This window comes from Danio rerio, chromosome 15 (assembly GCF_049306965.1).
Source record: "Danio rerio strain Tuebingen ecotype United States chromosome 15, GRCz12tu, whole genome shotgun sequence".
NCBI lineage: Eukaryota > Metazoa > Chordata > Actinopteri > Cypriniformes > Danionidae > Danio > Danio rerio.
This window is the reverse complement of record NC_133190.1, coordinates 28,336,968-28,358,932: the sequence shown is the minus strand read 5'-3', so window position 1 is coordinate 28,358,932 and position 21,965 is coordinate 28,336,968. Positions and strand designations below refer to the sequence as shown.

The 21,965-nt window shown below is 33.9% G+C and overlaps 1 protein-coding gene across 1 annotated transcript in view; it reads left to right on the top strand.

Moving 5' to 3' along the window:
* tp53i13 (tumor protein p53 inducible protein 13) overlaps positions 1-21,965 on the top strand; it is a 732,349-nt gene that overhangs the window by 421,481 nt on the left and 288,903 nt on the right. The gene's annotated exons all lie outside the window — the stretch shown is intronic.

The window sequence follows — 21,965 nt, the reverse complement described above, 5'->3', positions numbered from 1 at the left end:
TTTGACGGTTTCGCGGTATACGGTATGTTACAAATGTTACAAAATAATAGAACAGTGAAGCAAATTTGACTTTTTCCAAATAATATATTTTTAGTTACTATAAACAACACCACTTACAATGAACAAATAAAAATAAGAAAATAATAAATAATGTGTCAAAGTCCAAATAAAGTCCAAATAAACATGGTGCAAATCCTCAGTAAAAAATAGATATAAATATTTACTATACTATAAATAGTTACATAACGAAACTAGATTCAATATGGAACATCCTGAGGTTTTATGTGCCAGCATGGATATGGTTGTCTGTGGATATGGATTTGGATATGGTTGTCTGCAATGCAGACAAACAGCTGCATCTTCATTTGCGTCTTTTGAAAACAGCAAGAGCAGCAGTTCGTCTTTGCTGTGTCACTGTTTTGTCATGTTTCTGTGCTGCTGTGCATGCAAAAGTACTTAGTATGAGAATTATTTCATGCAAAACTTTTTTTTTTTTTTTTTTGCGTTTTATTTAGCCGCGCATAAATGTATGCCTATCTCTCATTCCGTGTTGTTCAAAAAGCTTGGTCCACAAACAAAAGCGAAACCTATGCTTATTGGTTGTGATATAGCGAGTTTGAACCAATCTGGGCATGGAGGAGGGACAATGCATCAATGTATCATGTCTGATTTGTCCGGAGACACAGTGACGAGCGTTTCTTTGTCAAATCAGCGTTGTCAAATGTTGATGACGTAACCGCACTGATTCCGGAGCCTCTGAAGGTCCGCGAATGTTATGTGATACAGCACTGGAAAGCTGAGATTCTCTTCTTTATGCCAATCTTTGAATTGTATGAGCAATACTTATTTTTAGCCGCGGGCGGCTGTCTCGGTCTTTAAGGGTTAAAACCGTTGATATGCAATTGTTCATGGTATGATAATCGTGCACGTTCAAATCGTGGTAAACCGTCATACCAGTATATTGTTACAACCCTAGTCTGAAGGATGATGAACTTTATTTCAACCATATGTTACAGTTGCATTTTCTTTTTGTATCATTTAAAACATTAAAAGTGACACTTTACTCACACATGCTTTCTACAAATATAAAACCTAAAACCCTGTTTTAAAATTGTTATTTGATTCGGACGCCAAAATAGTAAAATTCATCTTTGTCCCACATTTAAATAAATGATAGAGCTGTACAGATTTTAGATTTTTTTAGGTTTTTTTTTTTACTTTAATGTCTGCAGAATCCACAATTTTTTATGTTGGCAATAAACAAATTTTCTTATTTATTCATAACAGAACAAAGTCTACAGTATATAATGAGCTGTACTTACCACTGGAAACCCATTTAATAATTCCAGATTTTATGAAGCCTGGTGGATTTTCTCATCCGCAGCAAAACACTGAAAGAGAAAACCAGACATGTGTCTACATTTATATGTGAAAACACTTTACATGTGCCTCCGCAAGTGGCATACATCTTCTTGTGACTTATGGCCTTTAATTCAGACTCAAGTTTGCATCAGTCATCATGTTTTCTAGGCAAAGAGAATCTGGAAAGGATGTCATCTTGATATGCATGGTGTAGGTGTTATTGGCTTGTCTCATGAAACACACAGCGCTTTCCAAAAAACTATAAAAAAAAAAAAAAAAAAAAAACATTATAATGACTCACAGCCTGACTACAAAAGCCTTCGTACTGACTCACGCATTAAGTGAGTGGTAAAATGGTAGCGAGCATTAAAGCACATTGGCTCAATAATGTTTTATCACTATACATTAGTTTAATTTTTCCTTTGGTTAATTTATGTTTGAAAAATGGCTTGACTGAATGCGTCACTGGCATTGCAGAGAAGAGGGAAAAATGTTGAGGAGCATAAAAAGGAGGCAGATGCAAAGCCGCATCTCAGACTTCAGGGAAATGCGTCAGTCTTTCATCTTAACCTGTTCTCCAGGGGCCACAGAGGAACAGGTCTGGGAAAAGCACCATGGAGTATCGAGACTTACTCCACCATGAAAACCACTTTTATCATCTCAGTTCAGTCAGATCTGCTGTGTCTACTTCTCCAGTAAACAATTCAGAAGCTCTGTTTTAAAGCAGCACGTCATAAATATTCATTAGCTGTTACTGTTAGATAGGAAAATCTCTTGGTTTTGATTTGAGCCGGTGCCAGATATCAGATTTACAAAGGCAAACGGTCGGAATAAAAAACTGTACTCTTATGTCATACAAACAGAAACCGCATATTACACTGTAATTAATTGCTGCCTCAATTTAAATTGAATCAATTATACTTTACAAGCTGAAACATCAATTATTTTATTTAAGTTTTCATAAATTTTTGATTATATAATTTCTTTAAATTGTAGGGGTGCTTTTAGTAATGTTTGTGTATAATAATTTGTGTGTAGAATGGGTTCATGGATAACAGCTTTGAAAAAAGCTTCTATTAGTCTAATTGTTGTTGTTGTTTTTGTTGTTAAAGTACTTCTAGTTGCATACATAGACTCACAGGCCACTTTATTAGGTACACAAGTCCAACTGCTTGTTAATGCAATTTTTTTTTTTTTGTTAGCCAATCACATGGCAGCAACTCAATGCATTTAGGCATGTAGACGATCTGCTGCAGTTTAAGCTTAATCAGAATGGGGAAGAAAGATGATTTAAGTGACTTTGAACGTGGCATGGTTGTTGGTGCCAGACGAGTTGGTCTGAGTATTTCTGATCTACTGGGATTGTCACACACAGCCATCTCTAGGGTTTACAGAGAATCGTCCGAAAAAGAGAAAATATCGATTGAGCAGCAGTTCTGTGAGTGCAAATGCCTTGATGATGCCAGAGGTCTGAGGAGAATGGCCAGACTGGTTTGAGCTGATAGAAAAAGTCACTCAAATAACCAATAGAAGATTGGAAAAACATTGCCTTGTCTGATGAGTCTTGATTTCTGCTGCGACATTTGGATGGTAGGATCAGAATTTGGTGTCAGCAACATGGAAGCATGGATCCATCCTGCCTTGTATTAACGATTCACGATGCTGGTGGTGGTATAATGGTGTGGTGGATATTTTTTTGTCACCCTTTGGGCCTATTAGTACCAATTGAGCATCATGTCAACCCCACAGCCTACCTGAGTACTGTTGCTGACCATGTCCATCCCTTTATGACCACAGTGTACCCATGGCTACTTCCAGCAGGATAATGCACAATGTCATAAAAACAAATAATCTCAGACTGGTTTCTTAAAATGACAATGAATTCACTGTAATCAAATGGCCTCCTCAGTCATCATATCTCAATCCAATAGAGCTTTGGGATGGATGCGGTAGAACGGGAGATCATCATGGATTTGCAGCTGACAAATCTGCAGCAGCTGCGTGATGCTATCATGTCAAAATGGACAAAATCTCTGAGGAATATTTCCAGTACCTTGTTAAATATATGCCGCGGATTAAAGGAGTCCTGATCAAAAAAGGGTGTACCTAATAAAGTGGCCAGTAAGTGTATATTTGAAGTGATAAATGGTTTAAATTTCATATTTTGAAATTATAATATTTCTAAATCTAATATATTTAGTTTAAGAATATTTGGAGAATACATAATTTTTATGTATAATTTTTATACTGTATAACATATGCAGTATAAGATATAAGATAGATAATCCATAATACAAAACATGGTATTTTTTTTTTTAAATATTGAAAGGCTACCTATAACAAAATTGTTGCATTTTAAAATGACAATCAGCAGCAAAACGCAGCTTTTCAGCTGAAACAGTTGAACAGCTTTATTTTTAACTGCCTTTTAAGCTGTTGTCAATTGCGTTGCTTAATTGTTGGATATTTCTCTGACATCATTGGCTGGAAATGCTGGTGCGTTGTGGGTTTACGTATGCTGAGATCTCAGTGAATGCAGCGGCAGGTTTGTGAGTCATGAATCTGCTGGAACAAACGTTTTCTTACGTAGGCAGAGAAGAGATATCAGAGGCTGTTTGATTCTGCTTCTGCCAATATATCAATCCTCCAAATAAGAGGCCTGTAGACATGGCATGAAAAAAACACCCACCACACGGCCTGGTGTTTTAGGGTCTTTGTCTTCCCTCAACTTGTTGAGGTTTTGCCACTCTGTGAATGTGTAATGTTGTTGTATCTTCTGTGGATTTCATGTCTAATTCATATAGTCGTGACGTTGAATTATAGATGAGAGCTTTACATCTTTAAAGTTTTTTTTTTTTTTTCCAGAATTCATTATATTGCTACAGGATGTTTTGTATGGGTCTAACACCACCTATTCTAACTAAAATCCACCCTGATTGACAAATTTTACTTTCAAATCACATTTATATATGAATATGTCCTGTAATGTAGGGAAATTATCAGTCGCAAACGGTTTCCTGCTTCCTAAAATTAGGAAAACTATTTATGTCCCCAATCAGCTGTGCATCCTAGCATCTTAAATTTCTCTCTCCCCTTCTAAAACACACACGCACACACACACACACACACACACACACACACACACACACACACACACACACACACACCACACCACACACACACAGGGATTGTGCTGCTGCTGTCCCTACAGAACTAATGACTCACTGGAGTGACTCATCCCCTTTCCTTCCTCTATTACACACACACACACACACACACAGTACTCAGTGTATTACCGCCATATCTAACCTGGGCAAAGATGGAGAAAGATCGAGATTTTTCTTTCTTTTGCTTATTTAATTTATTATTTTTTATTATATTTGTGTGTGTGTGCAGTGTGCTTGCGTGCAAATATGGAGAAATGCGTATGCTCTGACATATTGGAATATGAGCAGATGTTGTTTTTGATCAAGTTTTGAGGAATAATATGATTTTGCATGAAGTAATTTTTGCATTGTATTGATATAGAAAAGATAAAGAAAGATAAAGATAAAGAAAGAATTATCCTGTACATTTTTATATTGTTTTTATAGAAATTTTATATCTTAAGGGAAAACAGAGGACGGCTGTAAACTGGCAGTGCCTTGAGGGCATTAGTAGACTCTTGTTTGGGTGTTGCAAGACATTTCAGGTGCTAGCAGAAAAAAACAAACCCACAGGCCTCTGCAATGTTCAAGTGTTCACACTTTCTCATGGACAGCGGTTGTCTAGAAATTCAGAGGAAATCCAAGGATGGCGATACCTGATGTTCAGGTAAGATCTAGTGAAAATGCTGCAAATCAGTATAAAATATTTATGATTTAGGCTATCCTGCATTCCTTGGAATTATTGGTTTATTTAGTTTCACTAAGAAACAATTCTGCTGACCTGTGTAAAAAATGTTATATTAGCTACAGTGCTCAGCATATATGAGTTCACCTCCCACAAATCTCTCATTCATTTATTCATTCATTTTCTTTTCAGCTTAGTCTCTTTATTAATCCGTGGTCGCCACAGCAGAATGAACCGCCAACTTATCCAGCACATGTATTACGCAGCAAATACCCTTCTTCAACCTATCACTGGAAAACATCCATACACACTCATTCACACACGTACACTACGGACAATTTAGCCTACCCAATTCACCTATAGCGCATGTCTTTGGACTCGTGGGGGAAACCGGAGCACCCAGAGGAAACTCACAAGAACACGAGGAGAACATGCAAACTTCACACAGAAACGCCAACTGACCCAGCCGGGTCTTGAACCAGCGATCTTGCTGTGACCTTCTTGCACCACCGCGTCACCCCACAAATCTCTCATTTAAGTTAATATTTTCTGTAGAATGTTTTACAACATTATATCCATAGCCAAATCTAGAGCTAATCTTACAAAATAACTTATAACAATAATGGTTCAAAAATTTGTAGGCCAAATTTTTATGTTATAGAAAAAAATTTTATAAAATGTTAAAAAAAAAAAAAAATAGCAAAAATCAAGATGAACAAAAATATATAAAATTTTGTTAAAATGTTGTATTTGGTAGTTTTTTGTTTTTTTTGCAATATTTTGCATGAATTTAATTGTATTGTCTTTTCATTTCTAAAGATGTTCTGTGACTAAAATATTATTTTAATAAATATATGTTTAATAAATCTGTTTTGTTTAAATGCACCAAAATACATTATCTATATTTACTGATAAATGGATAAAAATATTCTATTTCAAAATGGGGTGTACTCATAAATGCTGAGCACTGTATCTGCTTCGTAATCCCGAAAGATAATTGAAATTTTAGTTGTGACATCCAATGTCAAGCATACATTCAAGTCACTGCCTGTGTTTTGTTTAAAATGTATCTCAAGTTGGTACCTAATTGCTAAATAAACTGTTGAAAGGATGTGTATACATGCTTGACAAATCTGAAAATTGCTGTAGTCCATATTTTTCATACTAGCAACTCTGTTCTTATTTAAAAGCAACAAACAGTAAATGGAGAATTCCAGAAACTTTGGCATGTTTACTATGCAGCTTGTTATAAAGTAACTTACATAAACATTTTCTAATGTATTCTCACTTGCACACACACACTCACACACACACATACACAAACACACGTACACAAATACACACAATGTCACAATGTCAATGTTTTGTTTATGGTATCGAGTGTGATTTATGCAGATTTCTAAGTAAAAGGTCCCAAAGTAATATATTAAATGTGATTTTCAGAACATCAATATTTATTCTAATGATATGTGCTTTCCTTTAAAACTTTACAAACCACCCAGAGTTACACAATTAAAACCATTACATTTTATTAGTTGCTACTGTATTTTTAACTTTGCACCAATGTAATTACCAACAGACACTTTCCATAAAACCAAAAAGAAAATTATATCATAAATTCCATGGGAGTTTTTTTTTTCTTCTATTTTCCAGCAGGAGTTCCATCTTTTTTTTTTTTTTGTATGTCATATGTGATTTCTGTTTACAGAGTAATAACTGCTACAGTGTGCAGAAAACCATTATGATTTCCATTAAGAAAATGTTTTATAATTATAAAAACAACACGTTGATCACAAATTGCTATTGTTTTTTTATTATGGTTTACTCATTGTGTTTGAACTCACCAAATACACCAAAACATCAGTCCTACACTTTTTGTATGATGAATCCTTTTTTTTTTGTGACTAATTGATAAGTAGGTATAGGCTTTTATTAACATGGACCAATTTTTTATTTATTCATTAATTCATTCATTTTCCTTAGTTCTTTTAATCATCTGGGCCCGGTTTTTCTAAAAGTTTAATCCGGATAAAATTGATTCAGATTTAGTAATCCTGTTGCAATCCGTGATAACGTAATCCAGCTTACGTTTTGAGCCAGTCTTTCAAAGCAACATTGGATTGGATCAATCTGATCCAAATAGGAACTTTTCAGGATCACTAAATCTGGATAACCAGTGCTCAAACAGAATAGGAAATCACAATGTAGAACTAAAGATATGTAAAGAGCAACAGGTAGAATAGCCATACTAAAGACTTAATGTCAAAAACTCCACAATAATTTCAGACTTCCTCATCTGATGTGGAGAGAGCAGCTTGTCTGAGCACAGCCTTTAGGACACAGATCTCAAGTCTGGCCTTGGTTTGCTGCAGTTTGGTCAGAGTCAGTTGTTACTCTGCCACACCAAGCTGAGCTTCTGCTTTTTCAGTCTCTTTTTGCAATTGTTGAAAGTGATTTTAAAAAATCCATCATTGCCATTCTTTGCATTTTTTTAAATTCTGAATTCATTGGATGCATCACTAATAAATATTCTAAAAACAAAATTATTTTCCATTGTGATGTGTATATATATATATATATATATATATATATATATATATATATATATATATATATATATATATATATATATATATATATATATCCATTAGTGACAGAATAAAATGTATTGTTTTTGGTCAATTTTGACAGCTGTTTGGGGGATTATTTATCAGGCACAACTCTTTCTACTTTGCTTCAGTCCTATACTGAAAGGCTGAATACCTTAAAGTCTACCTAATCACTAGCCTGACAGATGAGCAAATACAATTAAAACCTTATGAATAAATAGGATATCTTGTAAGATACTGCATGATCCAAATATAGTATTATTTGATACTTTTTTAAAGTTTTCATTACATTTTGGTCATGAAATCCACGCTGAATCCACCCTTCTGATGGGATCAGTTTAATCTAGATTTTTTGGATCAAAGTGATCCAAATCCTACAAAAAAAGTCTGAAAACCCAAACTAAAGTTTTGATCCGGATTAAAACCAAGATTGGTTTACGTGATCTAATCCGATTATGTAATCCGTTTTTTCTTTTGAAAAACCCATTTTCAAGATTTGATCCAATCCTTGATCCAAAACGCTAGTGGATTACTTTTGAAAAACCGGGCCCTGGGGTTGCCACAGTGGATTTAATTGCCAGCTTATCCAGCATATGTTTTTTACAGCAGATGCCCTTCCAGCAGTAACCCAATAATTGGAAACATCCATACCCACTCATTCACTCTCATACACTACAGTCATTTTAGTTCAATTAAATTTTCCTTTACTGTATATTTATTTGGACTGTGGGGGAAACCGAAGCACCAGGAGGAAACTCACACAACCAACACTGGGAGAACATGCATACTCCACACAGAAATACCAACTAACCCAGCCGGGACTCGAACCTGCAACCGTCGTGCTGTGAGGCACCACTGCTAAATATTGAGCCATTGTGTCACTCGGTTACAATAGATACATTTATTTTTATTATATGAAAATTAACTTAATTTTTGTTTTTTAGTCCACAATTATTTAATAATTATGACTGTAATCCAAGATATTGTATTTTTTTAAATTATGCTTTATTTGAATACCTTGTCATTGTGTTTAACAGGTTTTTAAAAGTTGTAGTATTACTTATTGTAATTATCAGCAGCTCCACAAGATGGCAGTGTAAGCGCGGGAAAAAGAGAAAGGAAGTTGTTTTTTTAGACATTTTAACGCGTCCAACGGAGTGTTTCCTGATGTTTTCCCCTTTAATGATTCCATTTCCAGCAAGTTCTGCCACAGTGAAGTTTTACTTCATTTCAGGGCTCGTGTTGTCCAACAACATCATCTTTAAACCCAACAACTTTATAAAACCATTATCATTCATTCACATGAGGGGGAATTCGTGCAAGTGGCGTCGTGGAGTGCTTGTAAACTTGACCATCACAGAGGCAAGTGTAATTGTTTCTTAGTAAATTTGAAAAAAAAAAAATAGTCGTCTTTGGGACCCAGTAAATCACTATGTAAGGGGTAAAACATGGAATTTTTATAGGGATTGGAACAGTTTTATGCCAAAGATATTATAATTTAATATAATGATGCAAACTGCCATTGGCTGACAGTCACACCTCAAAGAGCCCATTGATGAAACTGAGAGCACATCATATGCCAACATACCACTGGAGCACATCCAATTCAAGGCCAATCTCACACTGATCAAATCCAGATAGATGTTGGCTACAGCAAAGTTGATATTGATCTACATATATAATAATTTGCAAGCATATATTAGTCACCACTAATTGTGTGTAAATCATCCATGCACAGCCACAAACATTCCTCATGTCCGCTCTCATAAATCTGAAGCCTGGAGTTGGCTGAGAAACCGTTGCTTGGCCTTGGATGAACTAATTCAATTCCAGCTATCTGAGGGTCACGTTGCTGCCACATTTTTCCAACATTGCTGTCATTTTCTTTTGGACATTGTAGTTGGTCTGACATTAGCAGTTCCGGAAGTTGAGTGGCTCAGGTTGGTTTGGTTGAGGGTAGCTTGCAGTTCTGCAGGCGTAGTAAGGTGAGAGATCTGAGCGTGGGATTGGTCCTGCAAAAGAAGTGAGCAGTCTCAGCCGTCGAGACCCAACAGCTTATTAACAGCATCATCTGAGTCATACTGAGGGGGTACATTCATGATGAAGCACGGGTCAGCATTCATGCATGACTGTGCATGATTCAGCAGATGCCCACCTTCTAATAGACCCCTGAGAGAATGTTCTTCAATTAAAGGGATAGATCACTAAAAAAATGAAAATGTAGTCATCGTTTTCCCACTCTCATGTTTTTTGAAAAACCATATGAGGAAGAATCTGTCCATTGCTCCATTATTTTTGACTGACAAACTGCACTGCATGCCAAAAAGCCACATACAAGTAGTTCTTTTCAGCAGTATAACAGTAGTATTATCGTCTTCGTTTCAAAAAACAATATACAAACTGCTGGTTTGTTTTAAGCCAAATTTGAGTAAATATAGGTAACGAGTAATAGATATATAAGGGATGCTCAGATTGATCGGCCGGAGATCAGTATCAGCCTTTAATCACATTTAATGACTCGATCGGTACTCACTGATCTGGCCTATCTCATGTACCAAGCACAAATGTTTGTTTATGCGTTTACAAGCAGAGGAAGATGCACTTAAGCACATGGGTTATTAATACAGCAGCTACTGCATGTATTTTTGCTTTTTTTTACAAAAAAGAGCTGAGAGTTCTGTGTTTTTGACAATATTTCAAGTTCACTAAAACCTGGATGGAAATATTAGATTAATAAAAAAAACGTTAAAAAATGTATCTTTTAACATGAATGTTTAAAAATATAACTTATTGTAATGTATGCATTGCAATAAACACTAGCTTATAAACCTATTTCTTTTTAGTAAGTGAGTACTGGATTTATACCTGTGCATTTTAGTTTCCTTTTGCATCAAATATTTGATCCAAACTATTTCTTGATTAAGATGTTGAATTATTCTGTTATCATTTGCAATGTTTCCAAAATGCATTGTTAGTAAATTTACTAAATGGTTAAAAGAGACGTGCTTAAGGGATTATATGCAGCATTCTTAATTTATTCTCTTAGGTAAAGAGAGATGTCCACTTAAGCATCATACTCGGAGGGAAAATGTGCTTTACAAATTATGAGCTTGAACCATCAGAATCACCATGACAAGGTATCGGTCTGTGTGTATGTATATGTATGAATATATATATATTTATATATATATATATATATATATATATATATATATATATATATATATATATATATATATATATATATATATATATATATATATATATATATATATATGAATATGTATGAATATATATGAATATATATATATATATATATATATATATATATATATATATATATATATATATATATATATATACACATAAGAATAGGTGATCCTGGCGAAGCATTAACTGAATCATTTATTCGAACTGGATGGTTTATTTAGAAATGAAGCACTGAATCCTTGGCTCACTCGACTGTTTAAAAAAACAGGTTAATTTGGGTACCAATCTAAAATGTTTGGAACAATTTTTGTTGGTAAATATATAAGTAAATGAATAAAATTTTATTCACTAAAATATTCACTTATATTGACTGAATTATATAAAATTAGTAGCAAATTTGAGAGCACTGTTGCTTGTGTAATATTTCTGAATCACATAAATCTAAAAACAAAACCCCACACACATTTTTTTATTTATTATTTTTTTTTCATAGTAGGGTCATTCTATCTGTATTCTAATAGACTTCATCATGCAGTGAATGCTTTCGGACTCTCAAGACGTGTTTTTGTTGGTATTTTTTTGCAAAGTGAGCTTGATCACAGCAGCTCTCACATTTTTTACAACAACATGGATAGAAATAATTACTATCACACACGCTTAAGGTCTGCCCAGTTCTAATATTGTAAAATCTCAACTAACTGAAAGTCTTATTTCTTCAGTATTTACAATGAGGGACTTAGGAGTTAAATGGTTGACAATCACTTTAATAGATTGTGGACTGATTATTTATGCAAAAGAATTATGCTAATTATAAATAAGGCCTATGTAGCAAATGAATGTTAAATTTTATTTTTTACTTTTTAAAATATTTCCTAAATAATGGTTAACAGAGCAAGTAACTTTCACAGTATGTCTGACAACACTTTTTTTTCTCAAGAAAGTTTTATTTCGGCCAGAATGAAAGCAGTTTTTAATTTGTTAAACCTTTTTAAGGTCAAAATTATTAGCCTCTTTAAGCTATATTTATTTCTGATGTTCTGTAGACTAAACCACTGTCATACAATAACTTGCCTAATTACCCTATCCTGACCAGTTAACCTAATTAACCTAATTAAGCCTTTAAATGTCACTAAAAGCTGTATAGAAGTGTCTTGGAAAAATATCTAGTAAAATATTATTTACTGTCATCATGGCAAAGATAAAATAAATCAGTTATCAATAACGAGTTATTAAAACTGTTATGTTTAGAAATGTGATTAAAAAAATCTTCTCTCCATTCAATAGAAATTGGGAAAAACATTCTGTAAACGGGCTAATAATTCTGACATTAACTGTATATGTTTGTGGATATATGTTCACCTGTATGTTTATCTGTATGTTTACCTATATATTAGTAAAATTATTAAAATCCATAGCTGCCAGACAACATAAATAAAAGCCAGAAATTGAAATTTTTCATTCAGTTAAAAACAATTAAAATAGTACAAGAAAAAATATGGTACAAGAACAAAAATGACAATAAACTGAAAAGAAAAAAACCCGACAAACCATTTTGTTATAGATTTCCTTCGTTTCCACTCATACAAGAAAGAATTGACCTTGTAAATATTTGAGGAGAACATTTAGACATCATAGCTTTCCGTTTTCTCTCACTTAGTTGCCATAGTTAAACTCATAACATGCCAATTACATGTGATATCTATTTCAAGTTTTCGCACATACTGTACATCAGTCTTTTGCATTTTTTTTTTGTTTGTTTTTTTAGTTATTGCCTTAATAATAGAAAATATGAGCTAGGCATCATGTATGATAGTAGCTAAAGTGAGATATGAGCTATATAGTAGATATTTTGTATGTACATATAGGGTTTATATGTGGATATAAAGAAGTAATACAGGAGACCTATATGGCCTGTATATGCACATAAATGCACCTCAATTTTGCATATGTGTGGGATATATAGACATATATACATATGTTATCATATATGTGCATATACTGCATATAGGTTTCACATAGGCACATATATCCTCATTTAGGTTCTTTTCATATGGGATCTCACTCAAATATTGCACATGGAAAGAGTCCGTTATGGAGTTATTGATAATCTTGTTAAGTTTTACAATATATGGCAACCATTTCTTGATCATCTGGACAAATATAATGCGGATTCTGAGCAGCATTGTAATGCTTAATATGCTAACTATACCTATTAACTGCCTCTTCGTATTTTCATTGAAACCGTTTATATGCCCTAATTGTTTTTAAAAATAACTTTTATTTATTTCATATTAATTATTATTATTATTGCCATTATTTTTTTTGTACTCGCATGTTTATTTTGTGTATTTTGTATTGTTGTTGGTTGCTTGGCAGTTGTTAAAAACTGTAAAACTAATACAAACATAAATAAAAAAAGTTTAGGCATTTTTGGCATTACACCCAACCACATTTGCCAGATGAGCAACATCACCAGCAAACAAAGTGGTGAAATTTATAGAGTGATATTACTTTATTTGACCAATTGTTGCAAAAGTGGTAGAGTATGCCTGTTAATTCTCATCGTACTGTCTGTTTTATTTGTTGTGTCATTGTTAACCAACACTGAGCTGATTATGAAAGCGACATGCTGGTCAGAATGCCAAATATATGCGTAGTAAAAAAAAGAGCATGTGAGTTTTTGTGTGTGACCTTAACTGAGCTGTGGTTTGGCTGCAGCTCCGGCGTGGCTAGTGTCACGTCCCTCGGCTGAAGGACGGTGGGAATGTGGTGAGTTCGGTCGAGACCAACTCATAAAGCTTTGCGCCCTGGCACTGTCCCGCTTCCCCTGTAGACAAGGAACCAAGAGTAAGAGGGAAGCCACACAAGCACAATCATGAAGGGTGGGGGTTTCTGATACGTTTTTCACTTATACACACACACACACAGTGCTGCGGCTCAGCTGACCCAGAGGTTGCGACCTATTGCTGCTTCCTTCTGTGGTGTGATTGTCTTGACAAGTTTCAGTTCAGCCGCTGCATGTTTAGACTCGGTGCCTTCACTTAACCCCTTAACCTTTCTCAGCTGATGCGATCACTCATGTTTACTGATTGACAAATGTTCTTTTAAAAGATTGTAAACACACATAGTGAGTGCAACAAGTGTTTGAAAACACATTGATCTCTGAATTTGCTTGATTTTAAATATAATAACAATTGTAAAGTTGTTTACTGCTTCACTTTACTCTACTAAGTTTAATTTTGAGATTTACTCTTAACCAAGTGGATAAAGGTGATTCAATAGTCTTATTTAAAACTTCTAAATATACTCTAAATGTTCACATAAAGTAACAGTTACTGGTTAATTATGACTTGAACATTATTGAATGAGGACTTAGAAGTACGTTTTGAACACTGTTATTAAATGATTAATTGACAGGGAAGGATTTGAGCCACAAAATTACTTCACTGAGTTTCCCAAATGCTGGGTTCCACACACTTGATTTGTGTAGAGACAACATGAAGAAATTAGGTTATCTTGTTAGTTTTTACAAGTTTAAGCGTATTAAACATAAAACAATTAAATTGTCCAAAAATAACTTCTAGAATTGTGTTGTTTCAGTTTATTTTAATTAAGTAGTTTGAACATACAGCAAATATTATTTTTAGAGTGCTGTATTTTAAAGGGATAGTTTACCCGAAGTTGAAAATGTGATTTTCTTTTACACACGCTTTGCTTGTTCCAAACCTGTTTGACTTTCTTTCCTCTGTTGAACAAAAACTATTTTGAAGAAAGCTGGAACCTGTAACCATGGATTTCCATAGTATTTGTTTTTCCTACTATGAAAGTCACTGTTATAGGTTTTCAGCTTTTATCAGAATATATGTCTTTTGTGTTCAACAGAATACTCATAAAGGTTTGGAACTACTTATTTTTACTGATCATTTAAAAATAATTATATTCATAAGTGTTATATATTTGTGAATGAAACATCTTAAGAAACATTGATTCATCTTGACTTAGCCATTAGTAGGCCCACATGGAATTTGCGCATGCAGAAATCTGCAGATTTCTGCACAGGTTGGTTAAATTAGTAACAGATTATTCTAGATAAAACATTTGGAAAAAATTGTTGAAAATACAAATCGTCTATAGAAGGTTTGCATCAGATCATCAATATGACAATGGTTTGTTTAAATAAATCTTTGGAAATAGGGGGAATATGTAGATAGGCCAAGTAAATGTCAGTTTATTTCGTCTTTTTGTGTTTCAATTTTAAAATTTGAATTTAAAATAAGATGTATAAAGGGTGTCCAAGTTTTCTCAAAAACAGTAAGTTTGCCTTTTAATATGTCTTTATCATAGCTAAACTGAATGACATATTATTCATCCACTGTACAATAGATGGCCTTCCCATTTTCCTCCAGTACAAAGCTATTAGATACTTTGCTCGAAGTATACTGATATCGATAAGATTACAAGTGCTGCTCTGGCAATTAATATTTTCACAAGTATTATTTTGATAATCAACATTTCCGGTTTTATGGTCAGTTTTATAGATACCATTTAAAAAATGAACATAGCCACCTCTTTCCAAAATTCTTGTACCTTAGGGCAATCCCACAAACAGTGTTTCCAAATCACTGAAAATGTTTTTTTTAATGGTTCAAGAAACCCTTGAGTACTTTTTTTTTTTAGATTTTAACAGATTTGTGTGTGTTGATCATCACTTCAGACAATGTTAGCACCTGTCAGCTTTAATTGTGGGGAAAACAGTACAATTTTGAGCTTTTGTCAACTAATTTCGTCTTCCAGGTATAAAATGTTTTTTGGGGCAGGAGAAAATCAGTGACGCTGTGCAAAACTGCAAGTGGAGTGATGAAACATCGGTTTCTCATTATTATTTATAGGGGTTTTCTTATCCTATGAGGAGAGCCTGCTTCCTAATTATTTAAAACTGTTCGTGCTTTCCAAGGTTAAGACAGACCTGTCAGTGCCAATCTGTGAGACCTTATGTTGATGACTGGAACTAGGCCGCATCCACGAACCCACAGCACAGTATTTAGCCTTTCATGAATGGTCATATGTGTTTGTTTCCATGATCCACTGGGTTTGTTGCATGTTTTTTACCATGATCCTGTCAGGGCCGATACAGCAAAGCTGTTGGTTTGCAGCAAGCATTTTTGTCAGGAGAGCAGTACGGGAATTGGAGAATTCTGGCAGACTTTGTCTTTTATCAGTGGAGTTCGTTTACATTTAGACACATCACTGTTGTGCTGTGTTAGCCTAAATCCTGCAGATTACCAACAGGGCTAATTGTTGAAATAGGCAGGGCAAGAGACCTGCTGCACTGAGTCTGCATTCAGACCCAGGGATTGAAGGAGAAGTCCTCATTTATAGTGTTTATATAAAGACGATTATCTTTATAATGATATAAGTTGTGTTTGTGTATATGAAATTGTGAATAACAACTGTAGCAGGGCTTTAAACTACTGTTTATTTCTTTGCGTTTTATTATTGTAAACAATAAAATCATGGCTCTCTTCACGGTTTGTGTCTTATTTTGTGAGCCAATTTACAACAGTTGTTCGCTCCCCTCTTTCTCCTCTGCTGGCCACACCCAATACTGCCTCTGCAGGTGCTATATACCTATTATGATGCATTTTCTTAAAAAAAAAATTTAATTTTCAGGCTGGAAAATGACCAGCTAAAACCAGCTTGGTACATAGCTGGTTTTGGCTGGGCTCCCAGCCAGGCTAAGCTGGTCAAGCTGGTCTTAGCTGGTCATCTCCCAGCCTGATCAGCTAAGACCAGACTGAAAATGGCTGGAAACCAGCCTGGAAATGGCCAAAACCCTTCTAAAACCAGCCTGGTCGACCAGCTAAAACCAGCCAACCAGCTTAGGCTGGTTTAAGCTGGTTTTTACAGTAGGGTTTCTTTTCGGCTTAGTCCCACTATTAATCTGGGGTCGCCACAGCAGAAAGAACTGCTAACATATCCAGCATATGTTTTACTCAGCAGATGCCCTTCCAGCTGCAACCCATCTCTGGGAAACATCCATACACACTCATTCACACACATACACTACAGCCAATTTTGCCTACCCAATTCACCTGTACCACATGTCTTTGGACTTGTGAGGAAAACCGGAGCACCTGGAAGAAACTCACACAAACACGGGGAGATAAATGAACATAGAAAACTGCTTTAAAATTGAAATTATAATTTACAATTCTATTTTTTGTAGTTTTCACATAAATGAATGCAGCATTAGTAAGCAGGAAATACCTCTTTTTTGTTTGTTAAACTATTTTACAAAGTATGGTAATTAAAAGATATATGCACCCTACTCATCTCTTGAATGTATTTAAAAGCCAGTTCGCCAATATAATTTTGTGACAAAAGTGAAGTGAAAATGCGCCAGCTGGCAGCTGATGAAACTGGTGAGCAGAGACCGTAATCAAACAAGGCCACAGAGATTTCACCAGCTCTCGCTCTCTCTCTCTCTCTCTCTCACTCTCTCACTCTCTCTCTCTGTTCCCCCTGCTTTCACTTACCAGTTGCTGCTGGACAGAATTACCCTGAATTCTGCTACAAAAGAAAATTCTCATGCAAAGTGCGTCAGGCTAAAAATATTTAGAGAACCGTATTTTATGCACGTATCAACTTATTTCAGACGTCTACCCTGTTCATTGTTCCTATTTGTCTCTGTTTCTTCTCACCACATAGGACTAAAACTTCAGGGTTAGAGGATGTAGAAGTCTGTGTGAGATCTGCGGTTTGCATTATTGTGTGTTGAAATATCTTCGTCCTTTCAGTGGACCCTTAACAGCTGTAAGAAGAAGAAAATATAAAACGTCATGTTCAGAGCTTTAACAGTCGCTATACTAACAACAATATACATCAGGTGGTTTTGAGCACCTGAATTAGACTTGTAGCACAGACACCAGTTACTTTCGGACTTGAAAAATATTCTTAAACGCTGTCAGTTTTATCATGTATAAAAAATGCGAGAATCATAATTTTAGACACATTCCCTATGGAACCGAGCTACATTTTCTTAGCCATCACTTAAAGTCACCATATGCAATAAATATGAATGTTTGCTTTGCTTCAGTGCATTAATAACCGTTTTCTAGATGCATGATTGTCTCTTTGTAACCATTTAACTCTTGTAAAAGTGAAAAAAAAAAAACTTGGCATACCAGTTCTCACTCACAATTTCTGCCATGCCCTCAAACCTTTGGAAGGCCTCCTTCCTGCAGTAAATGTCGAAGCACTTTTTAAAGAAGATATATGAGTGCATGGAGCCAAATGATATGATCTAAAAGAGGCAATGCAGCTCTTTTTATCTGTCCTGTCTTTGCTCTGAAGAGGAGCGTTTTGGAGCAGACGCTGCACTAATCATATCTTTCAAGAAAACAAGTGTCATTTATGTATAATTAACTCTCGCTGTCTCTTTGTTTCTGCATCTCAGTGATTGGAATTATGACTTGGTTGCAAAGAGATGAAACAGCAGGCCATTTAGAGTTTAAAATAGTTCCTTAAAATTAGATTTTCAGAGTGTATAAAATGATTGAGGTAAAATCTTAACAGAGTTAGAGGTGTCCAGAGATAAATAAAACACAGGGAATCTTTTTATAAATTTTTACTGTTGAAGTCAAAATTATTAGCCCCTCTTTGATTTTTTTTCTTCTTTTTTAAATATTTCCTAAATTATGTTTAACAGAGCAAGGAAATTTTCACAGTATATCTGTTGATATTTTTTTCTTCTGGAGAAAGTCTTACTATTTCGGCTAGATCAAAAACAAGTTTTTAATTTTTAAAAGCCATTTTAAGGTCAAAATTATTAACCCCTTTAAGCTATGTTTATTTTTCCATAGTCTACAGAACAAACCATCATTATACAATTACTTGCCTAATTACCCTAACCTGCCTAGTTACCCTAATTAACCTAGTTAAGCCTTTATATGTCAAGCTGTATAGAAGTGTCTTGAAAAATATATAGTAAAACATTATGTACTGTCATCATGGCAAAGATAAAATAACTCAGTTATTAGAAACAGGGGGGCTAATAATTCTGACCTTAACTGTGTATAATGTATGAAGAAGGGTTCCAGGTGTGTGAGCCTTTCTGGCTTCCTAATAGAAACTTTATTTAAATATATATAATTTGATAAAAAAATATTATCTTAAAAAAGAGTTTTTGATAGCATAAATGCATAAGATTTTTTTTGTAAGTGTAGTATGCCCTCTGTTAAATCAAATAGATAGTGATTTTGGCCTCAAATTAATTGTTAGTTACATCAGATTTGCATTTGTGAAGCCATTTGTTTATTTAACCAAAATGACAGTGTAGTTGTGGCATTATTTTAAGCTGTTTTCTCAACTGATTGATATTTATAATACTGTATGTGTGTACATGTCAATGTGAGCATGCAAATGATTTTGCAGAAAGGAAGTGAATGTCTGAGTCTGTGTGAAAATGGCAGTTAGTTTGACACATCTGTTTTTGCCACTATGATGCAATGTTAGTCATGACTCTTTGGCAAGTACCTTCAATGAACCTTGGAGCAGAACAACATACAGTAGTAGGATTAGAGTCACTATCACTCTGATTTCCATACAATATATGCAGTATAAAGAAGCATTTTTATATACAGTTGAAGTCAAAATTGTTAGCCCTCTTGTGAATTGTTTGTTTCTTTTACAAATATTTCCCAAAAGATGTTTTACCAGAGCCAGGAATTTTTCACAGTATTTCCTATAAAAAAAAAAAAAAACATCTGGAGGGCTAATAATTCTGACTTCAACTGTATATTAAGCATAAATATTTTGTATTTTATTATGTATGTGTAACAGCAAATCTCATGAGAAAATGTTTTTATGAGGAGGCAATACATTTTTACAATGTTATTAGCAGAATTATTTAAAAAACGCATGAATGTCTTCCCTAACCTAATATCAGCAGAGCATAAAAATACTGTACAAAAAAAACGAATTGGACGAACTAGTCACATTGATATCAAGAGATTTCAAAACTGTTTGCTTATTCTGACTAAAGTCTCATGTGAATCTGCTGAAGGAGTTGTATGGCTCTGGTTCTATAGTGCTATTAGTAAGATGAACCGGTATCGCAGTCACCACAAGTGTGTGTCATGGTCCACTATCTGTCCTCTTATCAGAGCAACTGAGAAGTGCAGTTGTTTTTTTGCCCAAATCAGACTGTGTGATCTCTTGAGATCTGATGGCCCATGCTTGCCTCTTTCTTAACTCTGAGGGTCAAGAGAGTGTCACACTGATAGTCGCCAATGAAGACTCTGTTCTATTACTTTGAAACTTTTTCAATTATTTGGTCAAATATTTGACAAGTACTTGGCTTTGACTGTTAATGTAAATAATAATCTTTCTTAATGTTGCTTAGTTATTTGTTGTACAGACGACGGGTTAAATGATAAAATATTCATTTAGAATCTATTATTAAACGGAATACTGCACGTCAGCAGCTAGGAGCAGTGCTGTATTTTTACATGCATGGCAATGTGTTTTCACACTGTTAAATCAATATAATAATTATATATATACAATATTTTTCATTGATTAGAGGTCTGCCAATTTTTGTGTTTTTCTATGTTTGTAGCGTGCTCCGCATATAAGTACACCCCTCACAAATTTATCTTTTAATGTCATATTTTTAATAGGAAGCTATACAATATTTGTGCATATACATTAGATTAGTCAGTACTGAAGCCAAATCTGCAGCTTATCTAATAAAATAACTTATGTGACCGATCCAAAAACTGGTACGCCCAAATTAATATGTTATAGAAAAATATTAAATACGAATTTAAAAACAAGGAAAAATCAAGAGAAGCAAAATTTTCATTTATTTTTGTGATATTTTGATTGAATTTAATTGTATTATCTTTCAATTTCTAAATATGTTTAGTGACTAAAATGTTATTTTAATAAATATATCTGTTTTTAAATCTGTTTTGTGTAAATTCACCAAAATACATTGCCAATATTCACTGATATATGTGTGCATATGTGTGTGGTCCTGGTCCAAATGTCCCCACTAATATAGCAATACCACCAGTCTTTTTTTACTTTGTGGAAACATTTTTTTGGTCATCATAAGAACAACATCTCATAAAATCACATAGAATAAAGTATTTAGAAAATAAATGTAACACTGCAGTAATTTTCCATGAGGGTTGGGGTAAAATAAAGGAATGCAGTCTGTACAGTATGAAAATCATAAAATTTATGGGAAGTCCCCATAAAACATGAAAACCTAAAATGCATGCATGCGAGACAGACTGTCTAAAATAATTCTTAAGTTTTGCATTAAACCTCATAGCACATTTATATCTGTATGTTATTTTTGCATTCCATATGAACAAAAGCGATGAATATATATAATTTTAAAAATATAATAAAGCATATAATAAGTCATTCATTTAAAAACATATTTTGTCTGATAATTAACGTTATTAATGTGTGAATGACCAAAAAAATATATGTTTATGGTATTACAGACTTAAGCCTATTATATTATTGAAGTGCAATACACTGAATGAAATTTTATTAATTTATATTAATTTATAGTTCATGACTGGTCAAAAAAAAAATCAACAACTTGAAACCTTCTTATTTATTTTAAACAAAACAAAATCAAAACAACCTAGAAGTTACTCAACTTTCAACTTAAAGAACTTTCAACCTAAATTAATACATTTTATAGGCAAAATATAGCATACAAAGGTATGTAGTTGCATTTTAAGAGCCTAAAATAATTTATAAAGGATCATTCTCTAAAAACATGTATCACCTCTGAACATACTCAAACATAAAAGTTAAACATAAACAGAAAATTGTTGGGCATTATGAATATTTTAATCTTCTAGTTTTATATGAGAATTGTGTCCTTAATTAGGTGAAAAGGATTTTGAATGACCCAACTCATTTTTT